Genomic DNA, 25,781 nt, shown 5'->3' with positions numbered 1-25,781 from the left:
GTGACGACTGTGTGTGTAATATATCGTGATGATTAAGGTGCAAATTTTCGCATGTGTAAGTGTGTAAAGATGAGAGACACGCACAATTTTTTTTACTCCATATCTCCTTCAGAGCACGCAACAACCGTTAGGTAAATGTTTTCCAAAAACGAAATCAGAATAATTTTGTTTTTATGTATTAAATATTTTCGTGTCTGAAGTGATGTTCAAAGAGAGATTTAATACTTCATTCAAGTAGATTTATTTAATTGAAGATTGCTGATAAAATAATGGCCGATATACATATAGTAATGATTGTTTGTTTGGAGATTGGAGAGTAACGGACAGAAGAAAACCCAGATATTATCTTAAGATACTGCAGCAGTTTAAATGGATTATATTTTATGTTAATCGAGGTTAATTACCATTTTGTAGCTTACATCTAAGTGGCGCCCAAGGGATTTGCACATATATATATATATATACATCTCCATACATATCCAGGCGATTGCCATGCAGGATCTTGTGTTGTGTTGTGTATGATAGAAGGACCTTCATTCTGAGGACGAGGAGAGCTGACCCTAATAGTCTACAATGATGAGTTGGGATGGAGTCAGGAAGAAAATACATATATACTCATATATACATATACGTTCGTATTATATTCCTTGCTACAATTTTTTTCTCTATTTTTATTAATATTACTTACGGCATTTTTTTGTTTCGAGAACTGCAGATGCAAAATAAACAAGCAACAAAACAAGTTTTCAATTTAATCCTGTTGATGAGAACATCTAAAGTTCTCGAAACTAGTCGCGTTTACATTAATAAACTCAAAAAACTGGTCTTATTCAAGTGTTTCATTTTCTGTATTACGGTAATGTACATTTATATAGTGACCTAGAGTTTGTACTTAGTAAGAAAATGCATACGTAAAACACAAAGCTTTATTTGTATGAACATACTAGTATACGTACGTAGATGTATTTACATGAACATACCTTGGTTCCAAGTGGAAAACCAGTATTGCTGTCTGCCTTACATTATAAAGACTTCGAAAACACGCCTTTAGGTTGGGAGCAGGGTGTTTTAAGGCATTGTAAAGGTTAAAAGTTGAAGGATGAAGATCGAAAGAACAATGACCAAATGGTGGTAAAACCAAAGGATTTTATTTTGATCCTTTATCTGTGATGATGGAGTGGCAATCTGAGTTCTTACAATAAGTGGAAAATTAATTATTTGTACCTATATAAAATATAAATTATTTTGGCTGAATTTATGCTACCTAAATTGTTTGTTTATTCCTTAATATTGCGAATATGGGTTGCTCTAACCTTTGAAATTTTTATCTGATTAAAAACTTAAAAGCAATCAGTTAATCACTTAAGGAGATTTAAGATTTTGAACTTTACATTTTTATTCATAAAAGTTAGATATATGAAACTTATGGAAAAAAAGAAACGACAGATAAAAATAAAACTTGAGATTTCATTAATTGATTCGGCAGTTACTTTGTAGTAATATGTATATTTTAAATATTTCACTTGGAAAATACTACTATTAATTGAAAACTTTTGTATTGTTTTTTGACATCTCATCAAAGATGAAGAAGAGTATGGAAGTCTGGGCATTTGCGGGGCTAACGACCGTCATAGGCTACTTTAAGTGATCACTTTATACACGCGTATCATACACCAATTCTACCCATTATTGACAACCACACTACTCAAATTCTTGAAGGATCTTTAATATATCGCTCACTCCTTTCAAGAACATCATAAATCAAAAAACTTGATTTTTCAGGAGAACGTTTTTAAAGTTTAAAAGTATAATACAATGTATTAAAAATAAATATCAATCCACTTATTGAACTTTTTACTGTGTAACAGGTATTTTTAGGTAAAACCGGAAGGTTTTTTCTCTATTTGAAAAATATTTAGTTTATTTAAAAAAAATAATTAAACACTACATTTTCTTCAAAATGCAAAAACAACATTTTCTGCCCTGTAGCGGGTAAATGTTATGTTAAAAATATGCCTCATTTGCTGGGATATAGTACATTTTCTGGGCATTCCGAAAACATGCACAACTGAAAATTGACGATTTTTGATTTATGACGTTCTTGAAAGGAGTGAGCGATATATGAACCAGTTTAGAAACATTGCTATTGAATCACTAGAGCTTCACTAGAGACATCTCTTGGTGAGATGAAAAGAAGCTTTTTATTGAGTAGAAACTCTTATGTTAAATATGTAATATGAAAAATAACTCATATAATCGGAGATAATCCAAATTTGTTAACAAGTATTTGGACACACTCAAAATGTTGAAATCTATCATAATACGTGTTTCGATTTTTAATAATGATGTTGAATGAATCGAAATATGTTTCACAATACATTTTAATAAATGGTGGTATTTACTAAGTAGAAGTAAAGATATTGTCCTTATAATTTGTGGTTTCTTAATTTTTTTAAGTAAAACGTATTTTAATAATTTGTTTTAAATTTAAAATTAGTTTTGATCAAAGATATATTCAAACTGGTTCGCGTAAGATAAACTGCCGACCGGAAGCAGTCAATCACAAAATAGCCATTAAAACAATCATGTTTTAAATAGCTACTTTAAGAGCTAGTCATAATGAATAGTGTTTTCATAACTCATCCTTGATTGATTATAATATAGCCCAATTATCAAGCCAACTCTCACGCTTTTATGATGTGATTTAAACATTCACATTTTATGTATTTTTAATATTCAATTGATGCAATTATAGAAAGGATAGTGAATGCTGGAAACAGAGTACATGCACTGAAATCCGTTATGGCAAATAAAAACCTATCAGTGAAATCTAAACAGGATGTGCACAACGGAGTCCTGGTTCCAGCCCTTATGTATATGTTGAAGTATACTTTAGAGCTGATAAAAGTATTAACTGATTGCAGTCGAAATGCAGAAGCACCTTTTTGGCAGAAGCACCAAGCACCAAGTCTCTGTTCCGAGCTGCAGCATCAAAAGAGAAGATAGCCATGATGATCGCCGATCTTCGTTAGAAGTGGCATAGAAAGAAGAAGAAGAAGAAGTCAAAATGCGATCCCTCAGATGCATTTGAGTCAAAACGATGGAATATGTTTTAGTGGTGAAATAAGGAAAGAATGCAAGGCTGATATAAATATTATCGATAAAATTAAGAAAGGTGTGTTGAGATGGTTTGGACATGTGGAACGAATGAGTGAAAAACGAACTGTAAAAATATTTATTAGGCAAATGTCGATGAAAATAGGAGGAAAGGAAGTTCTCAGAAGAGCTCAGATCAGTTTCCTCTTTGCTTTGATCTTTCCCCCTTTTCCTTTTCCTCCCTCCCGTCCCTCTTCCAGATATTTTGGTATTTTTACAAACGTTTCATTTTGTGATCGGAACAGTACAAGTGTGATTTCATTTGCAATACCTACTCGTTTATGTATATGGTATAACTTTGTGTATCTGTTCTGTTAAATTTAAAAAAAAAATAGTAAACGCAATTTATAAATAAATAACGATAATAAACATTGTTGGTGGTCGATATTCATGAATTCATATCCAAAATAGCAATGCAGCGTCCACACGAAGAGGTAGAAAAATAAAGATATTAGACAATTATATATTATATGCTTATAAAAAGTGAGCGTGTAGTGGCAGTATACGAATATTCATAAAAAAATCATACAAAATATACATGTACATATCGCTCACTCCTTTCAAGAACGTCATAAATCAAAATACTTGATTTTTCAGGAGAACGTTTTTAAAGTTTAAAAGTATAATACAATGTATTAAAAATTAATATCAAGACACTTATTGAACTTTTTACTGTGCAACAGATCTTTTTAAGTAAAACCTGACGGTTTTTTCTGCATTTGAAAAATATTCTGTGTATTTAAAAAAATAATTAAACAATACCTTCTCTTCAAAATGCAAAAATGACACTTTCTGCCCTGTAGCGGGTAAATATTAAGTAAAAAATATGCCGCTTTTGCTGGGATATAGTACATTTTCTGGGCATTCCGAAAACATGCACAACTCAAAATTGGCGATTTTTGATTTATGACGTTCTTGAAAGGAGTGAGCGATATGTATATTCATTTACAGTAAAAACCAATGATGTGTAATTCCGATAAAGGTTATGACGCTGTAATTGACATCTAAAATAAGATCTATACGTTTAAGTCTTACATTTATTTAGACACGAAACATACTTTAATAAATATATTTCAATTTTTTGTTTAATCTAAAATGATAATATCTCGAGTCTAAAATGATAATACGATTAAAATACCAATAATTGATAGTTACTTTTTTTTACAGTTACTGTTTTTTTGTAAGCGTTAAAATCGTGTTCTATCTGATTCTAAAATTAGAGATAAAGGTGTATCGTTACGAGTTATGCGTGTTATTATTATGTATTACAGGTAAGTTTATTAGATTTATATCGTTTGGAAAAAATAATTGAGTTATAAATAATATCCGCCTCCGTAGTGTAATGGTCAGCATACTCGGCTACCGTTCTGAAGGTCCCGGGCTCGATTCCCAGGGGGGTTAAAATAAATATGAGTGATTTTTTCACTGTAATATTTATTCAATATTACCCTGGACTGGTACCTGAAGCGGAGCGCTGATCACCTTTCCTTCATGTGTAAACGATCAAGATAACACTGAGTTTACATGACGCAGTGCCCTATGCACCATTGGGGTGCGGATAAGGGTTTATTGTTTTTATTATTATTATTGTAAATAATATCTAATTTGCAGTATTTGAAATATCTTTAATTTTAATGGAAATTGACTAAGTAGCTTTTATTTTAAAGAACTGATATTTTTTATTAAAAAAAGGATTTCATCATTGAAATTAACATGTTTCTTAACACTTCAAATACCATTAAGATGTATTTTACTAATAAATGGTAATAATATATAAAAAAATTCGCGTAGCTAACATTCTTCAAAAATAGTATGTACTGCGTTTTTAAAACCTTACAACGATATACATACATATTATATTACGAATTTCTCGACAAAAACAGAAAATTATTTCAAAAATACCGATAGAAAAGTCTAGACAGGAATTAAATCTTTCATTGGCTGATTTAGCTGATCGCTTTAGACTCCATCCATTTCACTTGATTTTTGAAATTTGTATACATTCATACGCTAGATCGAAAAATAGAGCTGAGACCTTTTTCAGTTCATGTGAAATCATATTATTTAAATTATAAATTACATTATTATTAAATTTTAAAGACTATTTATACACTATTATAAACTATTTATTGATTATACTATTCTGCTAATATCAATAAAAAATGTCTCCTTTAAAACATTGAGATACACTCTAATATAAAACCAATATCTTTACAAAATCGTAGGTAAAATCCAGTGTTTAGATTTGTAATTATCTTCTAAATAACGTTTTTAAAACATGTATACTATTTCAGATCTTAAAATATCAAATGATGCCCAAATTATTTCTTAATAACCTTATAATATTTTAACTTTTTAACAGTTATAAAAAAACATTTAATGTGAATTTAGTGAATTTCGTATTTGATACTTTAAATTTTGCAAAAAGTGTTGCTATTCGTTGCGAAAAGACCAGCACGAAGCACAATATAAAATACAGTAAAACTCTTGAGCTTTATTTATTATCATATTGCCTATATCTTGACGTTCATTAGGTACTTAGGAGAATAATTTAGGGCAGGTACTGAAAGGTAGTTTCATTAGCTTTATAGTAGCACAAATCGTATTACGTTACACAAGCGTCTAGCAGTCTAGCCATTTAGCTGTTATCACGTAGCAGCGGCTGAAATCTTTGGCAGTTAGCTGATCGTTAACAGCACGTCCATCAAAAATGTTGCAAAAGTTCTCCTTTCAAAGTGCCGTACTATTAAGTATGCTGGATCTAAAGCACGGACGGATCCGTTACATCAAAACTAACCTAAATGACGTAATACGTGGACACGTGGCCACGCTAAGGCGACGCATTACTTCAATAAACTAATTTGTATTCTTGTCAAGCAGTGACTGGGTAATCATTCAAATTTTACCAACTCGTGGCGCTTAGCTACAAGGGTTCCTTGTAGCTAAGCGCCACGAGTTGGTAAAATTACAAGCAATAGCTACAAGGGTTCCTTTAATATTTTTATTCATTTTCTAGACATTTCTACTGTACAACCTAAAAATTGATTACGCTGTTCTCTTCAATAAAGAGACTAAGCTCTTGTGCTTGAAGAGGGACTATTGTTTATGTTTGCGGGTGATACATTTTTTTTTTAAATTATGTTTTATTTATATCTTGTATTTTTTCTTCGATCAACATGTATATAAGTCATTCAATTTATTTTTTGGCATTTTAATTTTAATCTGTTGGAAAGTTAGAAATATAATGTTTGGTTCCCAAGTACCTATTTAAAGTTCTGTTGGAATTGTTTGGTATTGCATTTTGGTATTGTAAAGTCATTTTGGTGTCTCGAAAATTATCAATGAACAATAATTTAAAGATAGTTTTCAATGGTATATTTTCAGAGTCTGAAAATGTGTGGGTTTTATAGGTAGGAATGTCTAAAATTAAATTATTGACGTCTCAATAAAGATGAAAAAGAATGTAGTCTGGGTTTTTACAGGGTTTATGACTTATCATAGCCTGGTTAAGCGATCACTTTACACACGTGCAACATTCACCATTTTACCCATGATTGACAACCACACTACACAAATTTTCGGAATTTCTTTATTGGTCTTCCGGGAAGATGGTGATTCGGTGGTATCTCGTTAGTCGTAATGACAAGGATCCTTTATTCATCCATCCTGTCGACATCTTCAGTCTCATCGGTCCGCCTAATATCTTCTGTCTCAGAGCGTGTTTCCTGTGATGGCCCTTAAGACTTTCTTTTCCGATGTTCTGAATAGGTTTATGGTTTTTATTGTATCGGCTCTTCTTTCGATTCAATTAAATTCTCGATTTATTCAGTTCAAGAGCAAGCTCGGATCCAGTGGTGAGAATAGCATCGGACAGCAGCGTAAGAGGTAGCAGACCCCCAGGAAGACCACCTTGATGATGGAGAGATAGCTGGTCTTCCACCGCCCAGGAGTGGACCGGAGAATGACAGGAAAGTCCTAAATAAAGAGGAAGAAGTTGAAGAAGAAGATTTTCTTCAGTAAAAATTAACATGTACATTACAAACAAAAATTTAAAGCGTATATACTAACACAAAAATTATAAAGCAAGCAATTACACTCTTATTAAGGATGTCAAAGAATACCGTTTGGGAATACCCCCTCAGACACATGGAACCAATCAGTATTTGGCGTGATATTATTCAACATAGCAGTAGCTGATTCTACTGGCATAACTATCGGCAGGTTGGTCCTGTAGGTATATAGGAATAAGAAACAATCTATGGCGACGCTGTCTTAGGTAATTATCGGGAACATATAGACCAACGCTGTTCAATAAATTTCGCAACTTGGTTTTAAAAAATTGTTTTGCAAGAGAAGGTTTGTCAGGAAGCCTAGATGCTTTTGTTTTAGATCTGGGAATACGGTGGGACAGCTTTCAAGACCAATTTTCCGGATAATTTCAGGATTATCGATCATATCACGCTACAATCGATAAAAATGCGTAATCAAACCACCGCAACGTCATTTCTTCAATTAAATCCATTATTTGATGTTATATACATATAGTTTAATGAACCAACGTCAGGTTGGACAACACTCGAACAGTGTGCCGTTTTGGTCTGTTGGCAAACGCGTCCTAATTGTCTAAATATGGCATCCTTAGCCAACATTAGCGCGGACCAGACTGTTGATACTGTTGAAACAAACAGCTTGCTGAAATGGCTTTACTGAATGGACGAGTGTTGCCATTGATCATATTAATATTAGTATTAATAATCAAACATGTATTCAAAGCGTTGACACATTTTAATGACTTTTCAGGGTCTAGTTTATCAAAATTTTATCCTTCGAGTAAAGGGAAATAAGGTGGTATATTTTTTTACGGAGATATAAAATTAACACATTGCTTAAATTTAAGTTTTGTACTAACATTTCTTGGTGGAACTGTTTTTTATATAAAAAAATAACAACCATAATATAAAGCTTTTTCCAACCGTATTTTATTTGTCCAGTAACCGAGTTTCGTAGTTACCAACACGACAAAACCCGGTAACGAAACCCGGTCACAAATCAAATAAGATTCATGTGGAAGAAACTTTATTGTGTAATTGAGTTTTTTCCACATTTAAACTCAATTTAGCTTAAAAATTCTGGAATTTTAAGAATATCATAATCTTTTAATATAATCATATTTTTTTTCATAATTCATTAGGATTTTCAATACCAATATTGATTTTAATAAAAATAGTGTCAAGTGTTTTTCGAATGAATGTATTTAAAAAAAGGGTTTCAAAAATATCTTACTGATAAAAATATAGTGCGGAAAAAAAACGTTTTTTTTTTGTGAAAAATTAGCCTATCTTTTTAGGGCCTATGGGTTGTCACCAACTATATCATATTCTAGGGCTAAATCCAGTAGTTGTGTGCAAAGATTTAAACATACAAGATTTTTAAAAAAAAACAACTTTTATTTATAAACTAGACCCAACCGTTGAAAGGATGCAATCCAAATATGACAAATTCGTATGAACAACGTGTTGACCATTCATATGCGAAGATTAATTTTGAATGGAATATTCTAGTTGGTACACAGTATCATTATTTTATACCAGGGACTTTCAACCTTTTAAAAATCTATTTTTATTTATACACATCAATACCACGTGAAGACATTTCTTGGTGGAACTGCATTTTATAAAATAAAACAACAAGCAAATGGATTTTTACATTTTTATTTTATTTGACCAGTGACAGAGTTTCGTCAAACCACCAAACCGGAAGAAACATGGTCACTAAACAAATAAAATAAAAGTAGAAAAAAATATGGTTCTTGTTTTATTATATTGTAAATTATATTTAAAAAAAGGGTTGAAATGTTACGATTAGGTTAGGTTTGAACTAAGTTTCGCATAATTTTGCGTTTGAATACCTAATTTATTGCCACATCAGTGTATTTTAATTTACATTATGTACCTACCTAATTGATTAATTCCATTTCAAATTGTCCTGATAAATAAATAATTTATCATATAAAAGATCATACCAAAAATAGTAGGTGGCAAAATTTTGGATTCTATAAAAGTTTAACTAAGCCTTTATAAAAAAGCAACAAATATTTTCTTGTAATTGTTCTTCATCGACAATTTTTTATTCGTGTCCTCCTCGAATCGAAGCAGCGTTATCTTGAAAATCAATTGCGGTCAGAGTAGAATATATTACTGTTTAATAATAAAATAATAAAACCCTTATCCGAACCCCAATGGTGCATAGGGCACTGCTTCATATAAACACAGTGTTGTCTTTATCGTTTACACATAAAGTAAAGGTGACCCTCCGCTTCAGGTACCAGTCCAGGGTAATATTGAATAAATATTTCAGTGAAAGAATCACTAATATTTATTTGACCCCCCCTGGGAATCGAACTCGGGACCGGTAGTCGAGCGTGCTGACCATTACACTACAGAGGCGGACATATTACTGTTAACTGTTACTGTTCCTATTACTGTTTACATAAATAAAAAAATTAAATTAAAAGGAAAGAGAGATAAAAGAAAATAGCAGAAATTGTACATCCTTACTCTATAGGTTTGTCTAAACTAACATGTACAAGTCTTTAAAGGTCCTTTAAAAATAGAAAATTTCATAAATTTTAAGTAATCATATTTTTGCGTGACAGTGTATATATTTACTATTCATGGTACGGGAACAAAAGGTTGTGAGTTCACGTTATACTATTATACGCACATACAAGGCTACTTGGTTATTCCACGACTTAAGAAGGTCTTCCTGGTTTGCATTCATAAAACCGTAATACACTAAGTAATTGCTTCTTAATTTTTGGCTTTCATAAACCTATTATTACGCATATAAGCTTATAATTTGAAAAGGTAATTAGCGATCAATAAATCATAAAACCTCCTTTATAATATTATTTTTTTATAATGCCAATCTTCAAATGCCACGAAAATAGTACAGATGAAAAAATATTTTAAATAATTATAAGAAGGTATGTATGCATTAAAAAATACGTAAGTCTTGTATCTGTAAAAAATGATCCAAGGTACTTTTTTAATACGTGTAAAATACATTGCAATAGAATAAAAATACTAAAAAAATAGTTATAATGAAATAATACTGCAAAATGTGATTATGTTTGTTTTTTTTTAATAAAACAAAAATATTCATGTAATTTTGACATTAAATCAGTGAAATATTTAAATACATATGTAATTCAAGACAAGAGTCATATAAATATAAGCGTGAGAAGTCTATCAACCAATTCGTCTGGGATACACAGCTCTTTTAGATACTCTAGAGCCATATTATGTATATAAGAAACATACTTTAGCATTGTATTTAACAGAGGTATTTATTTTTGTGTTAACAGTGTCCGCCTCCATAGTGTAATTAATGGTCGGAACGCTTGGCTACTGTACTGAAGGTCCCGGGTTCGATTCCTAGGATGAAAGGGTCAAATAAATATAAGTGATTTTTCCCTCTTACATTTATTCGATATTACCTTGGATTGGTACCTGAAGCGGAGGGATGATCATATTTTCTTCATATGTTAACAACGAAGATTAATTGAATGATCAAAAAATATTACCTTAGTGCGTTATAAATTGTGTCTTCCGTTTCGATATTCATAATTAAATTAACTCAGAATGTAGGGAACAAACTTTTCTGAGTAAATGTTGACTTTGAACTGATGGTAGTCGAATTCCAGCATAAACAATTGTATCCTGTTTTGATATAAGGCGCACATGGCTTTGAAACGAAAAAAAATAGATGATAATGTAATAGTGGGATAATGTCCTGCGTTGGGACTCTATGTCCGAACTCATACGATAATAAAATAAAATAAATTTAATGAGTGAAACTGTTATTGTATGGGAAGGTGGAACATTTTGACAGGCGTCGGCGTCGTGGCGAGTTGTGTAGACTCTCGACTGCGAAAGAGGCGTTGCGGGTTGGATTGCAGCCAATCGCAATATATATTCTAAAAATATTTATTTTCTATTGATCTGGGTGATTGTGTTGTATTTTGCATATTAACCTTCCCTGTCCTTACTGTCCTATCTACAGACAAGCCTCTAAGATAGAGGTATTTGTGGTTTATAATTTAAACAAATCTAAAAACAAGTTAATTTAATTTTTAATTGTGTCGACTTTTGATATTACTGTGTTCCATCATATTGTTATTCATCTATGATATATTAAATAGATTATTACTTATATTAATTTTAAATAATTTCATACCTCAATTTAAATTATTTTCAGTTTACTAACCATCATTTTTTTTAAATGCAGCAACTTTATTTTATTTTTTGATTTCTGTGTTTGTATGTACAATATTATATGTGAGTACGTAATTGACATAATTTATCGACACCCCATTTTTTTTTTAGTTTTACTTAGAAAATACAACTATTTCTAAAAATCTATTGAGACAAGCTATTTATTGTAACTGCAGACAGTTGGTAGAATTCCGTATTGAATTGTTGGATAATATATCCAAAATGAAATAAGGTTTATTGGATTTGAATTCTACATTTATTTATGTATATGTTAATACGTGACGCGTTTCGTCTTATTAAGATTACGCATTAACATATACATAAATAAATGTAGAATTCAAATCCAATAAACCTTGTTTAATTTTGGATATATTACCCAACGAGACAAGCTATGTTATGTATTCCGTTTCTTTTTTAAACACCGTATATGGACAATTGATTTTAAGAAAAAGTGGTTTTTACTATTTTATTTTATTTAAGTAAAACTTAAATGAAATATATTTCGATTTTAGTGAGTGCCGAATCAATTAATGAAACCGCATTTTTATTTTGTAAAAGGCGTAGCAGTTTGAGTATAAGGGATGTGGCGTATTTTTATTAAAATCGATTCATCGGTATTAGTGAAGTTATACGTTGGCATTATTGGCTTCTGTTTGCTTAGCTCGGAGTCAATTACGAGGTTCCGCTGGAACAATGAGGTCCGGCGGATGTTCGGCACACTTGTCTCGTATTTGTGCAGTCTGCTTCCGCGACGACAAATGATAAATACTATTCAAATGGACCTCCTCGAGTATTGGTACTTGGACCCTGCAGCGGTGCATTGACTCGGTGAATGGAACCTACTCTTGCTGCGGTCGGTCGGATCATTGTCTTAGTTTAAAATGAGCTTTCTTGTCCAACTGATCAGATAGTAATAGTAATGTATCCTAGGACGTGACTATCAGTGCATATTAAAAACTGTGTTTACTTTTTAAATAAACAACGATTGTAAAATAAATTTTAGTATTATGGTGAAAATCATGGTATGAATGTCACATTAGCGAGTTTAGGGAATTACTATGACTTTATTTATTAATTTTGCGTTTGATTTGTAGAACTCCATTTTGATTAATGTATTAATTGTAAAATCAAACACAATTTTTTTGAGTCTACTAAATAGTATTTTATTGTACATTACTTTTACTCTAATCGTCATTTTTCTACCTAATATTCCTTCAATTTAAGTTTTGTACTGACATTTGTTTATGGAATTGGATTTTATAACATAAAATTAGAACTATATAGTTTTTTCCACGTATATTTTATGTGTCTGTTTTCGTTATTACTGACATTATCAGACTGGTCAAATAAAATAAATATGGAAAAAAAACTACATAGTTGATATTATATTTCATAATATTACTTCTTTATAATAAATGAGTACTTTCCTGTAAAGCTTAAATTTAAAGAAAAAATACTTATGCGAGTATAAGATAACTTTTTGAGTTTAATAATATAAATACGACTAGTTTCGAAAATACACCTGTTGATGAGAACATCTGGACCTCTCGAAACTAGTCGTGTTATTAATCAACCTAAAAAGTAAACTTATACTAGTGTTTTATTTTTAAATTATCATGTTATTCCACAATGTTAAAGCTTAATCTATTAATAATATTCCTTTTTACCAGTTTTATCCTTTATCCTAAGTTTCACTATTTGCATCACTAAATCTTTCCAAATAAATTCCACTTCTTTCCTCAAAAATCTGAAACATGTAACATATTGAATTCGTGTAATTGACTCAAGTTTATATGGTGTTGATTTGATGCGATGGCCTATGCACTATTTGGGATTTATTTGGGTTAGTAGAAAGAAGATTCATTTAATAATATTAATGACTAAAAAAATATCTGAAATACATATTTGTTGGTAGTAAATTGAACATAAAACGAAAAACATTTACCAGCATTTTATCTGAACGATTTAAATAACAAATTAAAATATAACCTTTTGAGTTTTATAATTTATATTTGAAGTACTAACTTAGTGATTTTCCATTTTATAATTAAAATGTAACTTTGTTCTAAAATCACATTAAATAGTGATTTATAGTGATTTATAGTGATTTATAGTGATAAAACAAAGTTACATTTGAATTATTTTGAGTTTTACTTCAAATTCGAATCAATTAAGAATAAATTAGTTACGCAAATTGTTTCACTTAAACTTACATAAATGAGTATATCAGCATAATCTGACAATTATTATGCATTTTGCAAATAGTGTTTCATAATTTATGTACGATTTAAATATATAAATCTTTAATGATAATTAATCACTTCCAACTGATATAACAATTTGTTGATTTGTTAGACAGGCATAATTATGATTAATAAATAAACTTGACCCATTTTAAATGGACATGTTACTTCTAGTGTCATTGAAGTCAGACGAAGTTTTTCATACGAGAGCCACTCAAAAGCAAGTCGGTTGAAATAAACTTACCGCAATGTTTATCTTGAAATTAAACTGCATAGAAAACCCATTGTCTCTAAGGTATAATGAAATATTTTCTTTGCTTAAAATTGTATAAGGGGTTTTTGAAATTAGTTCAAAAAGCAGTTTTACTGTTCTGGAAACATATATGAAGAACAGTTTGAAAAACTAAACACTGCAAATAATACAGTAAATTTATTTACGACACTTAGAGTGTGTCTTAACTTACTTGTTCACAAATCTGGATTATCTCCAATTATAGGAGTTATTATTCATATTATTTTTTGATATCTCTGGCGTTTCTCACATTCGAATGAAAGAGTTTCTGCTCAGTAAAAAATCTTCTTTCATCTCACCATAGATGACAGTAATAAAATTCTAGTAATTCAAAGACTTTTTTTCAAATTCGAACACTTTATATATAAATATATATAAATATATATATATAAATATATATATATATATATATATATATATATATATATATATATATATATATATATATATATATTTATATATATATATATATATATAAATATATATATATATATATATACAATATATATATTTATATATATATATATATATATATATATATAATATATATAAATATATATATATATATATATATATATATATATATATATATATATATATATATATATATATATATATATATATATATATATATATATATATATATATATATATATATATATATATATATATATAAGTATAGAAGCTCGGAGAATTTGCCTATTGACCAAGCTTTTTACGGTCGTAAGCCCTGTAATTGTCCAGACTTCTATATTCTTATTCATCTATGTTGAGATATAAAAAAAAGGCTTTCATTATTTTCCTATATCACACCATTCGAAAATCTATCTTACATATACTTGTGTACTATTTTTCTTGTTATTTTTGTAATTAATTGTTAAGATTAAGGAGCCTACCCACAGAATCAAATTATTTTTTAAATTCACATACTCGTATATTGTTGCGTTTTTTTAAATTATTATTAAAGGAATAACCCGCAAAGCGTCTATTTTAGATGCTTGTCTGCAGGTAGGATAGTAAGGATAGGGAAGGTGAATGTGAAAAATACATAACAAACACGCAGTCCGATTGAAAATATTTTTTTCTTGAATTCATTTTGCAATTGGCGGGAATCGAACCCGCGTCGCCAGTTTCGCAGTCGAGCCTCGTTCGTTAGTCATTTGTTTTTCATGACCCAAATTTATTTTTAAAAATAGATTTTCATTTTTCTTGACCATTAGCGGGTATTGTAATTGATTCAAATGAATGGGCCAACGTTTAGGGCACAGGTATTGTCTTTGCCTTTACTCTGGCAATGTACTCACATTTCGGAATCGCTATCAGGGCGTTAGCTTGCGGGCAGGACGTGGCACGTGCCTGCCACTTCCGTAACCCGCATGGCGCGTAGTGACTTATCGCTGAGAAACAAATTACCGGGTGACTATTGGATTATTTCATCTTTTACACAAAACGATAAAAGAAAAATAATAATAATATATTGAATATCTGGGAAGACCGAGAAAAACATGGCACGATCAGGTATGCCAAATACTTGAAAGTGGTCAGGTTAGGAGTCGTAACAATCGGCGGGTATGTGTGAGGAGATGCATGAACGTGGAAGAGGCGAAGAATGTTTGCAAAGACAGAGTGGTGTGGCGTTCTATTATCACTGCCTACCCCTGCGGGGAAGCGGCGTGACGGTTAGTTAGTTAGTTAGTTTAATTTCTGGGAGGTGTATTTTTTAGGAATGGAATGATTGATGTGGAAGATTGGTGGATTGGTGGCGTAGAATGTTTGCAAAGACAGACTGATATGGCGTTCTATTCCCTCTAATTACTCCTGCAGCGAAGCGACATGATGGTTAAATAGTTTAGTTAGAGATAGTTAATGATTGATAATCATATAGAAAGGAGAGTGGATGCTGGAAACAGAGTTCATGGTGCACTGAAATCAGGTATAGAAAGAATAGTAAAATGAATTTTCAAAGCGAATGTAGTTGATAAGAAGTTTTTTTAGTAGCCCTGTAGTTTTATATTTGAATATGTTGGTGTTCCGGTGGCCCCATATACGTGGCACTAGGGAATATTCACCTGTCTCTGTTGTGATACTGAATGTCACCTGACTCTGGATTTGTATAGCACCTATATAATGTATATATTATAATGTTTATATATCTATCTACAAAAGCTTGTGATAATTTAGGCTTACATTTTTTATTTGTGTGGATATATGGTATACTCATATATGGATACAAATAAAGAATACATATGGATACAAAGGTATAAAAAGAGTGGGAAGTTATTCATATCACTATATGTTATACCACACCGGGATGGGCTAATAAAATATAGAGTGGCAGGCTTCCAAGAGAGGCTGATGAAGAGGTCCAGCCTCATCATTTACTGCTTGTAGAGCACGGATGGACATGTGACAACACCAAGCAGAAGTGTTACGATTGACAGCTAGCTGATCTTCTCATATCATCTCTCTAGAAATACGCTGTTATTTCAAATATTTGTATTTATATTTTGTTATTTTATTAAACTATAACTAGAAGTAAGCAAAATATGGACCCACCGGATTGTCAAGTCAGAACATAAATTATTATTATTATTATTATTACAAAAATCCCTCATTTTTTTGCAATCACTGCTAATTATTATAATTCAATTTGCAATTGACTTATATTATAAGTTGATGATTAAAAGCGAAAACGTAATAATTGATTTTTTCCCAAGAGATATATTAAAATTTAATATGTTGAGGACAAAAACAATGTAGTGTCATCATGTTTGAGTGTCATCATAGACAAAGAAACCAAAAAATACTTTTTGATTAAAGGTTTTTTTTAATGGGCGTAATTTGAAAAAAAAAATCTCGCAATCACTGTAATTAGTATGTTTGTTTGCTTAAGAATCCAAATAACTACTAAAAATATCATTATCATCATGATAGATTATTTCATTTCAAAGAGATGAAACAAAAACAAAACAAAAAAACATTAAAATAAGTGTTTTTGGTGTACCCTAGAAGTTTCACAGAAAGTGAGGGTACGATTTTATGTTATTTACACACACAAGGGAAACTGATAAAGATATCACACTTTGCGTCGTAAACACATGCATTAATTTTTTATTCTTTTATTTATTCAGGGTGTAACGCTAGCGGATACATATAATCATTATTCAGAAGTCTGACTTACTGTATTGGGGAAAGATGGCGATGAGACTAGAGCTCACTTCTTGATTCGCGATAGCATATCGCAGAATGTTGTTTTATTTTATTTTATAAATTTATTAATTAAACTTATTATACAGAACACTTGTAAGTAGGCGAGCTTATTGTTAAAAAAAGGAATACCTTCGATTTAGCCAAAATAGGCTAGAGAAATGGGTTATTTTTGTACTTTATACAACTGTATAGCGTTTAACCTTTCGAAATATATAATCCAAACATAATACACTATCAAATATTAAGAACAAAGAATATTTTGAGTCTTTTAACCATAACGTTTTTTCTAAACAAAACATTTTAAAAAAGCAGTTGTTTTATGAAAAGGTTTTAAGAAATTTTAAAAATTTCAATGGGGTTTAAAAAATATTTTTCGAATTTCTAAAAATAATACATGTAAAATGTAACGGCCTAAGAGTATTTCGAAAAATGTATTAAAAACCTATATAAAGCATTTAAAAAAACTACTTATATATAAATAATTCGAAAGATTTTAACATAATAATAATATTAAGAGAGTTTGAAAATGATGTATTATTTAACTAATCTAGTATAATTGAAAATATACTTTTTATCCCGTTTTATTGATATTTTTTGCTAGGGGAAAATATTTTTAGCTATCTACCCAACAACACCTGTCAATTATACATATATAGGTATATTACTAAAGTGACATATATTTGTTTTAGAAAGTATTGCAAATGTTTGCATAATATAGGTAGCCAACACTGATAAACTCTATCTCAGGTCACATTAATATGTTGCATACAAATAATGCTGGCACCCCTAGATTTTGTTTACCTACTGCACTTCTACAAAACTATTCACGTAGATAAAGTATGGGGATATATTTTTGCGATTTTAATGTCAAATAAGTTTAAAAAAAAATTATAAGGTAAATTATTTTTGCTTAGAACTAAAACAACAAAACAGATTAACCTAAAAAAGAATTGATATAATAAGCTGTATTGACATCTCAACATAGATAAATAAAAATACGGAAGTCTATGTATGCTACTTAACGAAGATAAAATATAAACTGATGTATGGAATCCCAGTTCGGCACTTTTCAGCAACATTTAAACATAGACGAAGAAGAATATGGAAGTCTGGGTATTGACAGGGCTTTCTACCATAAGCTTGTTTAAGTGATTATTTTATGGATATACGTGTAACATTCACCATTTTACCAATGATTGACAGCCACAAATTTCGGAATTTGTATACATCCTTTAATTGACACGTTCTCTCACACCGAGTGAGTTCTCAGCATCATCTATGATTGAGTTGAGTAAGCTTTTTATTCAGCAGAGACATTTTTTTACCAATTTTTACTTGCTTTTTATTGTAAATTATACCCGGAGAACATGAAGACGTGCAGTCAACAATTTCATATTCAAGAGTTGGGATATGATAAGGTTAATTTCATTCGGCCACAATTGTCTTAAACGCAGATCAAAATTGACATGTTTAACGTTGCAGTATCCAGACGAGCCGCCTGGGATGAAATAAATCTTACGGGACCGTCTGGGGTCCAGGAGACAGGACGGGATAAACTGGTTTCTCCAGAGGAAGGTTTGTCTTTAAAAAACCGGAACACGGACGGTAAAAAGCAAAGAGTTTGCACGCAACGTTGGTCGAGAGATTGGCAGGCATCACGGACACCGGCCGTCACAAGTCAGAACTGCGGAATCATAGCTGGACGTCAATAGATACATAAGATTTCTCATAGCCTTTCTTGAGATGACGAATTTAAATTGAATTAATAATACGCATGGATTATTTATTGAGACTTGCAAACTTAAATTTAACCACCACGCCACATTCCTGAAGGGGTTAGATATAGATAATAAACAGCTATATAAATCTGTCTTTGCCAAAATCTTTGCTTCTTCTATATTCATGCATTACATCATACATACCCGTCAATTGTTCGTGCTAAGTTTTCCTTGGTTTTCGGATTCGGGAGGCGAAATAATCATATCTATTTCAATACCATCCCTCCAAATGTTATAGATATTAAAATGAAAGAGTTATTTTTTTATATTTTTAAATACACTATGAGTATGTATCGAAATCATTAATTTAATATAATATAGTATTAGCGTATTGAAGGAATATTAGAAAAAAAGGTTAAAAAAGAGAATGACCTTTTATTTTTAGAAGCTTCTTTACAAGTAGGATAGTAAGGATAGGGAATGTAAATGTGAAAAATACATCACAAATACCACGAACAATTGAAATCATGTATTTTTAAATTCATTTTGTAATTGGCGGGAATCAAGGTAAAAAACGTAAACGCCCAGACTTCCATATTCTTCTTCATCTTTGATAAGATGTCAAAATTAATATGAAAAATAACTCTTATAATTGGAGATAATCAAAATTTGTGAACAAGTATTTGGACACACTCAAAATGTTGTAAATAAATTAACTGCTCAAATTATAAGCTAAAATAATAAAAATTAAAATGATATATTCTGGCGTTTCTCATGTATGTGATTATAATCCAGGATTCGGACCTCACATGCTAATGCTGAGTTTCTGCTTAGTAAAAAGCTTCTTCACATCTCACCAATAGATATCTCTAGTGAAGTTCTAGTGATTCAAGAACAACGTTTCTAAATTGGTTCATAGAACTTCCAAGAATTTGAGTAGTGTGGTTGTCAATAATGGGTAGAATTGGTGAATGTTACACGTGTTCATATCACATAGTGATCACTTTAACCAGCCTATGACGGTCGTCAGCCCCGTAAATGTCCCGACTTCCATATTCTTCCTCACCTTTGATGAGATGTCAAAAAATAATGTAAAAAAGGATGCGAAAGATGGTGTGTATTCACCAAGAAAATATGCGTTTATGCGTGGATTCCCTTGTTACTTCATAGTGCATGACGATGAATACCTTTTGTACTGCGGAGACCCTCTGTAGTTACTTTAATCATGAAGGTTTATTCAGTTCAGTTGCCGTTTGTCATGTGCAACTGGACTTGTCATTACCTGAATATCCAGGAAGTTATTACGTGCTATTGCATAGGAATAACTATTATTTTCTATATAAAACTATCGCTTTGACAAATCGTAAGAATGTGCAAGTACCTCTAGTTTGACTGAAGCGAATTGCCCATTTTAAAATATGATTACTATAACCTACCCACATACTTCGTATAGAAACGTGCAATAAACGAGAAATTGCGGACGTGTTTGTTAGAATGAAAGAATTTTAATGTATCTTGCAATTTGCCACTTAATGCGAACTGTGGTGAATTGTATTTAAATTTATTAAAATGAGTAGTAAAATAATATTTTTTGACATCTCAACATAGATGAAGAAGAATATGGAAGTCTGGGTATTTGACAGAGCTTATGACGTATCTATATAGGCTGGTTAAGTGGTCATTTTACATACGTGCAATATTCATCATTCTACCCATGATTGACAACCACACGACTCAATTTTAGGAATTCCTAGATAAATAATCAATATCATGACAGTATATATAAGTTCAAAATAGTCATCTATGTTAGGTTAGGTTAGGTTTAGAAAAACGATCTCTATAAGTTTGGACGTATTTATAGTATTTATCAAAATGAATAACACATATAGCCCACTCCTTTCAGCAACGTAAAATATCAAAAAAACTTGATTTTTCAGGAGATAGTTTTTAAAGTTTAAGAATATAATAAAATGTATTAAAAATAAATATCAAGCCACTTATTGAACTTTTTACTGTACATCTCTTTAGGTAAAACCTAAAGGTTTTTTCTGTTTAAAAAATATTTAGTATGTTTAAAAAAATAATTAAACAATAACTTTTCTTCAAAATGTAAAAACAACACTTTCTGCCCTGTAGCGGGTAAATATTAAGTTAAAAATATGCCACTTTTGCTGGGATATAGTACATTTTTTGGGCATTCATGCACAACTGAAAATTGACGATTTTTGATAAATGACGTTGTTGAAAGGAGTGAGCGATATATTGTAATTATTGTAAATTTTGCAGGTAGCTTAGTTAATTTTCTAAGGCGAATTTAATTCGCAAGTCAAAAGTTTAATTATAAAAGTAATTGAGATAAGAGATGGTAGTTCATAAAGCAGTTACGACCATCGAAAAGAATAATAAAATGTTAAAAGCATAATCATGCAATTTCGCCGGTAATAATAAGGCAAGCTGGTTCAAATCGTGCCGGAGAGTCGGATCAGATTTGCTTTAATAATCCTATAGCAATAAACCTTGAAAGCTCTAATTAACAAGCCGCAATGCATCAAAACAGCACCGAAACGTGTAGGTATCTGAATGGGTAGTTTTGTAATTCCACCCTTATGAATATCCTTGAATAGTTTCAATCACTACAGTCTGATAGAATGTAGAATCCAGACCACGGGTAAAGAAAGCGATTTTCTGATTAAGGACTGAGCATGAAGAAAGTAATTGTATAGGGTTTTGTAAGACGATCCTTTGTTTTATCTGCAGTCACCGTGGAGTCGTGCATCAAGTACTCCTGACTGCTGAAACCAGTTTTTACTGCGAAAGTAACCCTCACAAGGCATTTGGTAAAAAGTTTTCAATGAAACTACATATTTTGTTATGGATGGTAATATTTTCTTTAAACCTTTTTACGTTTGGTCAATATTTTGTACATCCGTCGAAAAGGAAGGATAGAGATTTAATGACATTAAGGAGTTGACTCCATCGCAAAAGAGATATATAATTTTATCATTATATTCAGACGTTCGGAGCACAAAAGGCAAACTGAACAATGTTTTGTATGGCGCAGAGTAAGTACTGCGCATTTTTTAAATGTCACCATTGAAAACACGATTCAAAATATTAATGTCTTTTATAATAATATGAATATATTCATGATAACTAATTTTAAACAATATTTGTCTGTCTTGCCGTGCGTTGATATCTTTCGATCATAGCACAATACTATATGTATGATTCGATTCATATGCATAATATGCATATATTATATGTAAACTAAAGAGAAATATTACGGACGCACTGAATTCGAATGAAAGCTTGTTCAATTTTCCAAACAAATGTTAATGCTTTTCATACATCTTCTTCTTTTTATTATCCAACCTCAATGGTGCATAGGGCACTGCATCGTATCTACGCAGTGTTATATCTTGATCGTTACTTATATGAAGGCAATGAGCTTCAGGGACCAGTCCAGACGACCACTGCTGACAATTCCTCGGCAGTTCTCGTCTGAACTTAGGAACGTGGACCTGACTTCAGAGGATACAAGGGAGCTGGCGGCCGACAAAAAAGCTTGGAAATAATTTGTGGACTCCATATGATCCACATAGTAAGCGGATATGGTAAAAGAAGACAGTGTCAGTCAGTAAGTTGTTAAAAATAAGACAGAAATCAATCTGAACATAAAATAAAGTATCTTTATGTTAAATGATACAGATGTAGTGTGATTTTGATGATTTTGATCATCAAAGCAAGGTCCTGAGCTTTAGTTTCCAACCCAAATTGAAATAATTATAAATATATTTATGAAACCGTATTTTTATTTATTTATTCCAAAACATAGAAACATACTCGTACATAAGTATGTTAACAAAACACACAAATCGCTCACTCCTTTCATTGTTGAATGTATCAAAAATCGTCAATTTTCAGTTGTGCATGTTTTCGTAATGCCCAGAAAATGAACTATATCCGATCAAAAGCGGCATATTTTAAACTTAATATTTACCCGCTACAGTGCAGAAAGTGTTGTTTCTGCATTTTGAAGAAAAGTTATTGTTTCATTATTTTTTTAAATATACAAAAATTTTTTCAAATGGAGAAAAAACCTTCAGGTTTTACCTAAAAAGATCTGTTGCACAGTAAAAAGTTCAATAAGTGGCTTGATATTTATGATTAGTACATTTTATTTTATTTTTAAACTTTGAAAACGATTTTGATATATGACGTTGTTAAAAGGAGTGAGCGAAATAAGAAAGTAAAATAAAAACATAAAACATGATAAAGACATGCCCTAACAACTTCAGAGACATCAGAAATGTTTTTCTTTATTTTTTTAAATAAATGGGTCAAAACAAATGGCATTGTAATGTCGGCAATTCGAGTTAGGTACGTCTCTCAAAGAAATGGCAACAATTTGCGTGACTTGCAGTCATTTGAAGTGACCATATTATTTAAATACATAATTTTTCATCCTTTTATACTGCCTGTCTTGTTTCATAAATTTGAAGGAACCTAACGCAGGTGGCCTGTGAGATTTTAGTTTTCGCCAAAAATGCACTCGGAGTTGAATAAAGATTGGATAAATTTTCTTAACGATCGTTTAATTATACACCAGTGGCTGCATTCGATGTGAAATGATTCCGATCAATAAGTTATGTACCTACCTACCGACGTTTTGAGAATATAAATACTGAATTGATGGATATTTTATATAAATTAAAAAAAATATATTAATAAGAAACCGTTGGAGATAAAAATGTTTCTTGGCTCAATCGGGTGATTTTCTATGTCAGATCTAATACAGAAAGTTCGATCTTCATAAATTGTAAGAAAAATATAGAAATAATGAATTCTGGATACATTAAGAATTGCATCAATTTCAGAAGGTGTTAAATTTTAAGATTTGCATAAACCAATGTTAAAAGGACCAAGTAATAATGTTGCTTAAAGCATATAACTTAATTATAATATCGAATCTAAATAACCATCAGGCCTCTTCTCCTTAGGGGTAGGCAGAGAGAACAGAACGCCTCACAGGTGTATTTGCAAACAATATTCGCTCTTACACACTCACGCATCTCATCAAATTTCAAATGATCACGTATTTGACACATTGGTCATGTCAAGTTTTCCTCGATCTCCTTCTGCGCCTATTTCTAACTAGATTGTCTCATAAATTTATTTTACCGTTCTTTCCTCACTCGTACGTTCCACGTGTCCACACCATCTCAACACATCGTTCTTAATTTTATCGTTAATGCTTATCTCAGCCTTGCATTCTTTCCTTATTCCCCCATTCAAACAACTATCATATATTGATTTTTCCGCACATTCGTCTGAGGGATTGCATTTTGATCACATTCAGTCTGCTTTCATACTTCTTTTGCAAACTCCATGCTTCGCTTTCTTCGCCTTCGCTTCTTTCGTCATTAGAAATAATATTCATCAATTTAGTAATTCATGTTAATAAAATCCACCATTAAAAATTTCATATTATTGCATATTTACAATTTATCTTTAGCGTTTCGAAAATGTATTTTTCGTCAACATCTTTTGATTGCTTGATATATATTGAACGCTGTAAACGTGTCAAGTCATCCGACGAACTGTCATTTATTAAGTCATATTGAATCAATAAAAAAATCATAATTTTTAAGAATTACTTTGCATTTTAATTAATGTGATTATTCCCGCCATCTGCGTTCGCCATTTCCCCCGCGAAGATGACCTTGGCAATAATTGTTCGCCGTGAACTTGGCCCAGAGTGGCCGCCGCAATCTGCGCCGCCATTGGGCGGCCGCGACCGGCCGTTGCGTGCGCGGGCGCATTGTACACTTATCTGCGAGTATTAAATTCTAAATTAATGGGGACAGACGACCGATTGAAGATAAGGAAATCGCTCACTTTTCCCAAATTGCTTCCCTGTCGCGAGGCGTCCTGAGAATGTTAGAGGGACGAGAATTAATTGAGTGTTATCACGAAATATTTTGGCACCTGTTATCTCGGCATTGCGCAAAATTTACAGAAATATTTTAAAAATATAAAATATGGCTTATATTGCTCCCTCAGACGAATATGTGGAAAATCATTGTTTGTATGACAGAATTAAAAATTAATATATTAGAAAGGAATGTAAGGCTGAACTAGGGATAGTTGAAAATATTAAGAAGAGTTCTTTACGGTGGTTGGGACATGTGGAGCTCATGGATGAATAAAAAAGTATATGTGGCGAATGTGAGCGGGAGAACATAACGAAGAGGGTCGAAAATGACGTACGCTCAGATTAATCAGAACCTAAAATATCGTGGTATCAAAAGTTTGCGTAATCGGAGGGCATGTATAACTAGATGTAGGGTCAGGTATCACCCAAAATTGGGTGCTTTGCCAATAAATTAAAAAAAAAAACTAGATGTAGGGATGTGAAGAAAACGAGGAGCGTAGGTATGTCAGGACAGAAGAATGTGTCCTTCTATCCTTTCTGGTTACCCCTGCAGTGAAATTAAAAACGCATAAGATATAAAACTTGTCAATCAAATTGATGTTTACAAATTGTAACGATGCTGAATTAGTTCTAATATTGAGTTAACGGGAAATAATATTGTATTTTATTCGTATTTTTATTGATGTAATTGGAGTATTTCCAGTAAACCAATTTTATACAGAACATGGTCTGGTATCAAATATACCTTCATTTACGTTTGAGAAATAATAATTACAGAATTATACGAAGATATATTTTGATATTAATGTGATTTTTTCCATACACGTAAATTGATATGCAATATTATTTGAATAGCATACTAGTAGCGGGATTTTAGAATCAAATATCATATACGCTAACCACATTATGCATTCATTAAATTTATTAAATCATGCATGAATAAATCATTGA

The 25,781-nt window shown here is 31.3% G+C and overlaps 1 protein-coding gene across 1 annotated transcript in view; it reads right to left on the bottom strand.

The window, feature by feature from the left end:
- LOC148308428 (uncharacterized) overlaps positions 1–25,781 on the bottom strand; it is a 102,702-nt gene that overhangs the window by 68,246 nt on the left and 8,675 nt on the right. The window lies entirely within an intron of this gene.

The sequence above is a fragment of the Brachycentrus maculatus genome, unplaced genomic scaffold (genome assembly GCF_059751285.1).
Source record: "Brachycentrus maculatus isolate JH-2025_06_01 unplaced genomic scaffold, ASM5975128v1 h1tg000166l, whole genome shotgun sequence".
Lineage (NCBI taxonomy): Eukaryota > Metazoa > Arthropoda > Insecta > Trichoptera > Brachycentridae > Brachycentrus > Brachycentrus maculatus.
This window is presented reverse-complemented; position numbering and strand designations above follow the sequence as displayed.